The sequence below is a fragment of the Echinops telfairi genome, unplaced genomic scaffold (genome assembly GCF_000313985.2).
Source record: "Echinops telfairi isolate 266 unplaced genomic scaffold, ASM31398v2 ScPeMD7_7458;HRSCAF=8496, whole genome shotgun sequence".
Classification (NCBI taxonomy): Eukaryota; Metazoa; Chordata; class Mammalia; order Afrosoricida; family Tenrecidae; genus Echinops; species Echinops telfairi.
The window spans coordinates 13,092,735-13,102,178 of NW_022111358.1; the positions used below are offsets into that span (position 1 = coordinate 13,092,735).

General features: G+C 40.9%; 1 protein-coding gene and 1 pseudogene across 1 annotated transcript in view; both read left to right on the forward strand.

Annotated features, from left to right (window-relative positions):
* Nucleotides 1-137, forward strand: LOC115872989 (annotated as a pseudogene).
* The window catches only part of PPM1D (protein phosphatase, Mg2+/Mn2+ dependent 1D), a 49,851-nt gene that overhangs the window by 19,406 nt on the left and 21,001 nt on the right, over nucleotides 1-9,444 (forward strand). The gene's annotated exons all lie outside the window — the stretch shown is intronic.

Here is a 9,444-nt window from a genome sequence, read left to right on the forward strand (position 1 = left end):
TGATCACAAAGGTGGTTTTTCCAGGGCGAGGCTTATCCATTGCACTCCGGATGTGCTGACCACTGTGATTTCCCCAAAGGTGGGAAACTCGACTGCATAATTTGTGGTAGTGGAGGACTGCGTTTGTGCTCTCCCTTGGGTAGGGGGGGGGGGGGATCGATTGTGATGATTACACAATTCTTTTAAATATATTTAAATAATTGAATTGTAAGATGTGTGAAATATATGTCAGTAAAATGAAAAGTGGCTTGATGGGGATACATCTTTTCTATACTGATCAATTATTACTCGGCTTAAATCCTGTGCTCCTAGGAAGGTGGCCTTGCAGTTACCTTCTAGCAATTTTTCTGTGGGTAAGTATGGAATATCAATTCTATAATAAGACAGCATTCCTTATTGTAAGAATGGCTCTTGAATGGAACTGCCTCTGATAGAAAGGGCTTTGAATTGAATAAACTTTATGGGAGGCATTGACCTCAGTGTCCTTGTATGCATACTGTTTGACTGGTGCAGGGCTCTGGAAGCATCAATCGTGGGTTACTAAGTAGTAGCCTTTACTACAAGATATTAATTCCTATGGCACATAGGAATTCTTATAACACATAGGAAAGCTTGCCTAAGCTAGCTTGTTGCCTAAGGTCAGACTTCACACTCTCAGTGAGACCACTGCTGGTAGTCTTGCAAAGTGAACATTACAGTATTAAATGAAAGAAAATTCCCACATATGAGTCTTTTTCTGGGCTTCCTTCTTTCATGTGCCAATACCATAGATATTCTTGCAACTTAACCTTTATTTATATTTTATTATTGGTAGGTCTGATCCTTTCTCAATTTTCTTTTATGCATATATATTTTTTCTTGACTAATTTTTATACTTGTAATTTACAATTTTGCTTTCTTAGATAAAACTATTAAAATTAAAATTTCACCCATATACATTTTTTTCCTTCCTTTTTCTTAGAGTTTAAGTTTTTTGTCTTGTCATTTAAAGTACCACCTGGACTTTGGATACCAAGTGATCGTTGCCATTTGGGAGCAGGTGTCTTCTGCAGAAAGTGAACTGTTTCTTTATAGGTTACTTCCTCCTTTCCCTCTCTCTCACCCTAGGCAACTGGCCAGAGTTTGTTTTTCCAGCCTTCTGTTACTGCGCAGTCAGCTCTGTGTGTACACACTATTCCTTTTTGCATGCCATGTAGTCATATAGGACAACAGCAGGGAGTGCAACGAAAATGGCATCTCTTTATTCTAAGACTGTCTTTGGTTTCTGACACTAACAAGTACTGTTATTTGTCTTTTAGTCTTCAGGGAGAGACCATAATATCCTTAGATACTTTCAAGAGAATTTTAGTATAGTTATACTGGAAGCTGTTTGGGTAGTTAATGACAGTAAGCTTTATTTTGTTGATGAGAAGGTTTAGGAAAAAACAGGTGATAGGTATATAAAGGCCAGAATGTTGTTGGCATCCTTCTAATTGTAGCTCTTATGTGTCATAGATTTTTTTTGGGAACAGTAATCAGTCTTCACTTTGTTATTTGCTTTTGAGGATCTGCATTGAAGACAGCATCAAAATGACTGCCTTTGTGATTCTAATTCTTTTTTTGTGTGTGATTCTAATTCTTACTATGACCTAAAATGTTATATTCATAATTGAGAATGAAACAAGTCTGTGAAAGGATGGTAAAACTAGTGACTCTTGAGTTTCTGTTCCTGATCATTCTGTACTTTCTTCATTCATTCCCCGTGCTACTGTAGCCACTACCCTCATGTAGGTGTTTAAATGTAAATAAAGTGAAATGAATTTTGAAATTCAACTTCTCAAAAATCAACACGTCTGTGATTCTAAATGATTCCTTGTGACCAGTGGCTAGTATGTAGGACAACAGAACATTTCATTGCAGAAAGTTTTGTTTGGCAAATCTCCACTGCCCCAATCAGATTGTCATGTCTTCTTTCTGCTTTAGAAAGGAGATAGTCTGCTATCCTCCTGCTAGGTACTCTTGTTTTTGACTCAGAGGACAATATATATATTTAAATACTTTTATTGGGGGCTTTTACATCTCATCACAATTCATCTATTCATCCAGTGTTCTAAGCACATTTGCACATATGCCGCCATTGTAATTTTCAAAGCATTCTCTCCCACTCGAGCCCCTGATAGCCACTCCCTATTTCTCCCCCTCCCCTCCCCCACTCACCCTCCATCACGAACCCTTGATAAGTTATAGATTATTTTTTCCATATCTGTTATTTGTCCCTGGGAAGGGGTTCTTGTGATCGGCTACCTCTTACTCCCCCCACCCTCCTGGTATCTCTACTCTCCTTGTTGGCCCTGAGGGGTTTTATTTATCCTGGATTCCCTGTGTTGCGGGCTCTTATCTGTAGCAGTGTGCATGCTCTGGTCTAATCTGATTTGTAAGGTAGAATTGAGGTTCTGATAATGGGGTGAAGGAAGCACCAAAGAACTAGAGGAAAGTTGTGTTTCATCGACTGGCTCATCTCTTCCTTGTGACTCCAATTGTCTACAGATGGGCTTTGGGTCTCCACTCCATGTCCCCCCTCCCAATTCACCTTGGGTATGGTTTTATTCTGGGTCTTAGATGCCTGGTACCTGATCCCATCGATAGCTCATGATCACACAGGCTGGTGTGCTTCTTCCGTGTGGGCTTTGTTGCTTCTGAGCTAGATGGCTGATTATCTTCAAGCCTTTAAGGCCCCAGATGCTTTATCTTTTGATAGTGGGCACCATCAGCTTTCTTCACCACATTTGCTTATGTGCTTTACCATATTTTGTCTTCAGCGATTGTGTTGGGAAGGTGAGCATCACAGAATGCCGGATTGTTAGAACAAAGTGTTCTTGTGTTAAGGGAGTACTTGAGTGGAGGCCCAATGTCCAGTCTGCAACCTTAATTCTTAACATATAGATATGAGTACATGTAGTTCTATTCCCCCCTCCTTAATTACGTTTTCATATGTACATGCCTGTATTTAGGCCTCTATAAATGCCCTTTGCTTCCTGGTGCTCTCATCTATTTCCTTTTTACTTCCCACCATCATGTTTGGCCTTCATTTGGGTTTAGTAATTCTTCGCTGCTACGTTGCCCTCAATTGAGTTTCACTAGGCATGCTACTACCTTCCTTCCATTGATTTTAGTTCACTTGTTCCCTTGTCTCCCTGGATTGGTTCCCCACCCTACCCCCTTCCTTTCTCCTACTTCCCATTTGCCAGTATCCCCCCCCTGGAACCATTGGTCCCATTCTTTTCATCTCTGAATTATTTATCTTGCCGATCTTATCTAGATACACATGCAGATACATTAATAAGTGCAAAAACCAGGCAAAACCAAATAAAACAACAAAGGAAGTAAAAAACAACAAAACAATAACAGCAACAAAAAAGGAACACAAAATAACAATAACAAAAAGAATATATTTTTCATGTATTAGGTTTTATGCATTTTGGACCCTTATGAACTTTATTTCCTTTATTATCTTTTTTCTCTCAAGTATCTTCATTCCTTTGAACTTAGACTATAGAAAAGCTGTAGATGAGAGACTGTCTGTTATACAGGTGTAAGTGTTGGACATTTCAAAGTGACACCTTTGGAGGTGGTCACCATGGTCTGCCCTGCCCTAGGCTTTTCACATCTTGAAGTGAGTTTCGTTTCAGGGTAAATATATTCAGTTAATCAGGTTTAGAAGGAGAGCCTTGCTACTCAAATTCCACAAAGTAAATAAATAAGAGATTTATGTATAACTCAGGACATCTTATTACTCATCAATAATGAGAAAAGTAAGTTGCAAGAAATAACATATTACTTGATAGTTATCTGGATTGAGCTAGCATAATTTTTAACCTGTGGATTAAAAATTCAGATTAAAAGTATTAATTGGGAGTTAATACATATATCATTACTTAGTTCAGTCACATCAAGCAGAATTGTACAATTGCTACCACAATCAGTTTCCAAACATTCTTTTTCTTCCTGGACTCCTTGACATTGTCTCCCTCTTAGCACTACCCCCCACTGCCACTCTCCCACCCACAAAACCCTATTCTACTTGCTGTCTCTGTAGATTCATCAATTCTGGGTTTAAAATTCAGATTATAGTCAGGGTTTCTGGGTGCACATGGAGGATGTTGGGTGTAATTAGATGGTTTTTATGCAAGTGAGATACTGCTCAAGTTATTTTTTTAAACAGGAAAGTTTTATACAAATATAGTTATGCACCTTCAAAGCTATCACTGCAATACACTTACTCAATTAAACAAAACATCTTTAAGAAATTTTAGCAATGTATAACTACAATCCAAAATAATCTGTTAATTAAAAGATTCCAACAAAATTTTCAGTACCTACAACAGAATTTCGGGTCCTACAATTTGGGTCCTGTGCATATTGTTTAATTTACAGTTAAATACATTGCTTTAAGGAATACTATTAATATAAATACATGATTTGCAAGATCCCATTATAGCAAGAAGATTCATAAAATAGAATGTCTTTATTATGACAAATATTTCGATAGCTATTCTATGATATAAGAATAATTCTCTGAGTGTAAAACAGCAATTTAATTTAGCTAAAGTACTGCCGAAGAGCTTCTAAGAAATTCCTAAGGAAAATGTGGCTAGCCTTTCCACAGTCCCTAATATTTCCTTTAAATACAAGCTCTGACAATTCCAATGATATGAATTGGGCCTTCAGTACATATTACAAATAAAAGTAAAATTTTAGAAGCTCTAGTTAACACGGCTGGCCCAAATTTGACTTTTACTTTCTCATGTACATTTAGGATAAGAATGATTTCTAACATAGTCACACTAAAGTGATTATTCTCCATGAAGTGTTTCTTTCTTCTTAAGCTCAAGAGAATACTCAGAGAGCTTTTAGACTAAGAACATCCTTCTACAAATAATATGAATCAAAATGCAAAAGTCTCTAGTACACGTGCCTATGAACACCCAACACTCGCATTCATATGGGAAGTATATGGACATTATAAGACCATGTGTGTGCACAAGCACACCAGGAAGTAAATGCTGACATGTTTCTCATGGTACAACCCTCAACTTCTATAGAGGAAGGAAAAACTTACCATGAACGCTACTTGTTTTTTGTTTTAAATAAAAATCATATGTGAAAAAGCAAATCCCAAACTACTCTTTGCTTGTGAGATACTGCTCAAATTGTTCATCAGCAGATGTTACAAAGTTCTTTCAGGTCTGATAAATGCCCAAAAGGGCATATTACTCTGCTGTAAGCCACAACCCTAAGACATTCAGGTCAAATTTCATGGGTCAACAAGCCAGCTCCTTGAATTAAGTTTACCTGACTTCAGTAACCCTCAGCCCAAAGACACTCAACTCCACTTTCCTTGGTCAGCAAACCCAGCTCCCCCAATTAAATGCACAGAGGCACCCCATTCTTCAAGCTGGCCTCCTACCACAGAACACTCAGCTTTACTTGTTCTGTGGGCTGGAAAGGCTACCACTCTGTGTTCTTTGGCTTCTGGTTCTGCTGCTGCTCCTCCTCTGATGTCATAGCTGTCTTCTAGATCCAGGAGGTTCATTGTCCTTGGGGCCTGAGGATGCACTCCACTCCTGGCTCTTGCTGGCAATAAGATCTTTTCTCTTGCTTTTCAGTGGCTCATTTTATACATAGCAGGATGACATTCCAGGGAAGCTTGTTCACAATTACAGGTGAATCCTATCGGTATCCTCTTCCACCTTCTTACGAGACCCAGGCAGAACAAGGTCGTTTGGTGGGAGGTATTGAATTTGGTTAGAAGAGCCACATTAAATACTCGAGCACGGTTCTTCTGTGGCACGCATGGGGTTACCTTGAGTCAGAATTGACTTGACAGTAACTAACAACAATAGAAATAGATTGAGAGAACACCACTTCTAGTTTCTATTTTAACTTGTTTTGACCAGAGAATTAACCCCTTTTCTGGACTCCTGTACATAAAATAATCATGTCTTCTCTGTTTCTCTTGTCCCTCTGCCACGTTTAAGAAAAAATCATTATATTGGGGGCTCTTACCACAGGCCATACATACATCCATTCTGTCAAGCACATTTGTACATATGTTGCCACCATAATTTTCAAAACATTTTCTTTTTACTTAAGCCCTTGATAACAGTTCCTCCTTTCCCCCCTCCCCACCCTCCCTCATGGACCCTTGATAATTTATAATTCCCCCATCTATGTCTTACACCGACCGCTGTCTCCCTTCACCCACTTTTCTGTTGTCTATCCTCCTAGGAAGGGGTTATGTGTAGATCATTGTGATTGATTCCCTCTTTCTCCCCCCACCTTCCCCTTCTCCTGGTCTGCCAGATTTTTAGAAGGGTTTTGAATTTACTGTTTTTATTTCTTCACACTATATCTGGAAGTTAAATGATTTTGGTTTTACTTCTACAAGAATTAGCATGGAATATAATATGATTATATTCAACAGACTTTTCCTTCGTCTCTTTCTCTGACACTGATCTTTTTAAATGAGGCTTCCTTGATTTCTGCTTGATGTTGCCGTATATCTACTTTGTACCAACTATTCTTTTTTTTTAATTTTGCCCCTTTCAAAACCTTTAGGATTAAATGTTCAGCCCTTCCTCATCCAGATATATGACCAAAGAAAATTATCCATACACTTTTTTAGCGTTGTTTTCTTCTTCTTTAACTTCCCAGATGTGGAAAGATTTGCAGCCGATCTGTTTCCCAAAAGTTTACACTGTTTCACACTTTTAATTACAGAAATATCTAAATACATCGATGTTTCTATTGTCATATTTCTTAGTGGCTCTTCAATAAGAATTTTTGATAACAAATTCAAAACTGAAGAGCTAATGTGCACTCTTTCGACAAGAACCTTCCAAACTACATAACTTTAAATAAATCATTATTTAATTTCCACACACACAGGCTATTTTTTTTCCTTCCCGTGTTCTCCCTCTTTATTTTTTTAAATTTTTAAAAAATCATTTCATTAGAGGCTCATACGACTCTTATCACAATCCATACATCAGTTGTGTAAAGCACATTTGTACATTCATTGCCCTAATCATTCTCAGAACATTTGCTCTCCACCTAAGCCCCCATCTCCCTCTTTTTAAAAACATATTGGGGAGTAGATGAGCCAGTCAGGGTACGATATGTAGCAACGATGAAACCAGCTTTCCTCTAGTTCTTAAATGCTTCCCTCCCTCCCCCTCCATCATGATCCCAATTCTACCTTGCAAGTCTGGCTAGACCAGAGGATGTACACTGGTACAGATAGGAACCTGAAACACAGGGAATCCAAGGCGGATGATCCCTCCAGGATCAGTGGTGTGAGTGGTGATACCGGGAGTGTAGAGGGAGAGTGGGTTGGAAAGGGGGATTACAAGGATCTACATGTAACCTCCTCCCTGGGGGACGGACAACAGGAAAGTGGGTGAAGGGAGATGTTGGACAGGGCAAGATATGACAAAATAATAATTTGAAAATTATCAAGGGTTCATGAGGGAGTGGGGAGGGAGAGGAAAAAATGAGGACCTAATGCCAGGGACTTAAGTGGAGAGCAAATGTTTTGAGAATGATGAGGGTCAGGAATGTACAAATGTGCTTTACACAATTGATGTATGTATGGATTGTGATAAGAGTTGTATGAGCCCCTAATAAAACGATTAAAAAAAAACCACATTAAGCCCACCTGCTTTCTTATTTGATACTGTGTCCACTTTTTTTTTTCCACTTAGTATTCCATTTTATTTTGTTATACCTACTACAGTAATGTTCAAATTCTCCCCTTCTAATGAGCAGTGTTGACCTGGGGTTATGTGTTAAGCTGCTAACAAGGTCAGGTCAGATCCACCAGCTGCTTCAAGGGAGAAAGATGAGGTTTTCTGTTCCTGTTAAGATTTCTACCTTTGGGAACTCAGAGGGCAATTGTACACTGCTGAGTAGCATAGCTATGCATCAGAATTGACTCGATGACAGTGAGTTTGGTTTTGTTTAAATGAACACTTTTAAAATTGTTGTATTATAATTTGAATGAAGGTTTACACTTGCAGGGGTCCTCAAATTACCACCCGCGGGCCACATGTGGTGGCCCACCGAGGACATTTATCTTGCCCGCAGGGTGTTTTTGCCCCATTTTGTTTTTTGCTTTAAAATAAGATATATGCAGTGTGCATAGGAATTTGTTCATAGTTGGTTTTTTTTTTTAACTATAGTCCGGCCCTCCAACGGGTCTGAGGGACAGTGAACTGGTCCCTTGTTTAAAAATTTTGAGGGGAAAAAAAAAAAAGTTTGAGGACCCCTGGTACAGGGTAGAGCAGTTTTCTATTCAAGAATTCATACATACGAGAGGTACTCCCCCACCAAAACAGGGGAAAATATATTTTTCAAAGCTACGTATTTAAAAAAATTTTAGAAAACAACCGTAGCACTTTAAAAGTACTCTCCATGAGTGCCCCCCAGGGCCTCTGAGGCTGTTGTTTCCCTGGAAGCCCACTGCTGCCTGGGTCTTACGCAGAGCAGCTGGTGGGTTTGCCCCACCTACCTCTCTGGTGGCAAGAGAGGCCTTAGCCGCTGTGCCATCAGGGCGCCTGTGACACAGCTACACCAGTCAAACCAAGCCCGCTCACGAGGCGGGCTCTGCGTCAGGGCAGAGCAGCTACAGAGGGTTGCGGTCCTGGTGGAAGCTGGCTGCTGAAGCTTTCTCACTGGGAGGAGGGGCTTCTGGGTAACAGCTAAACCAGTGGAGTGACCCGCTCACACCATGACCGACGAGGTGGTGACCTTTGAATCCATGCCGGTGGGTCACCTCAAGCAGGACAGCACAGCCCACGCCGAACTGGATGCCCCAAGGGTGGCCTCGGGCAGTAGACAGCCACAGGATGGTTGGTGGTTTTGAACCATTACCTCCCTGGAGCGACTGTTCATGAGCAGCACAGTGGCGGGGACCCCAGCATTGGATTCATGGCCCACAGGAGTCTGAAGGATACTGCGTGGCCCATGGCAACCCAAAGCCCCTGCCCTTGTCCACCCTGGGAGGGTTCTCAAGTGCTGGCCGGGTATGCCCTGTTCTTCCTCCACGAGGGCTTGGCGGGTGGGGTGAGGTGGCATGGGGGTGGAACGGGGCCCACATGCTTTTTGAGGTTTTCTCTGGGGTGCTCTCCCTGGCCAGATCCTCTGCCCAAGCCTTTCGATGTGGAAACTTTATCCATTGCGTAGTCAAGTTTGCTCCATGTGTGACTGCTGGCTCTTGTTCTCTGAGGCTTCCTGTCCGCTGTGGTGTGGGAGGGCCTGCCTTTTGTTGCCTACTCCCTGCCCGGCAGGCCCCTCTCTGGAGCCCCTTGGGACAAGCTGGCACACCCCTTCAGACTGGGCCTCTCTCTCTGCAGCTCCAGATCATGTTTGCGGGGGAAGCCACACACCGGACCTTTTACTCCACCA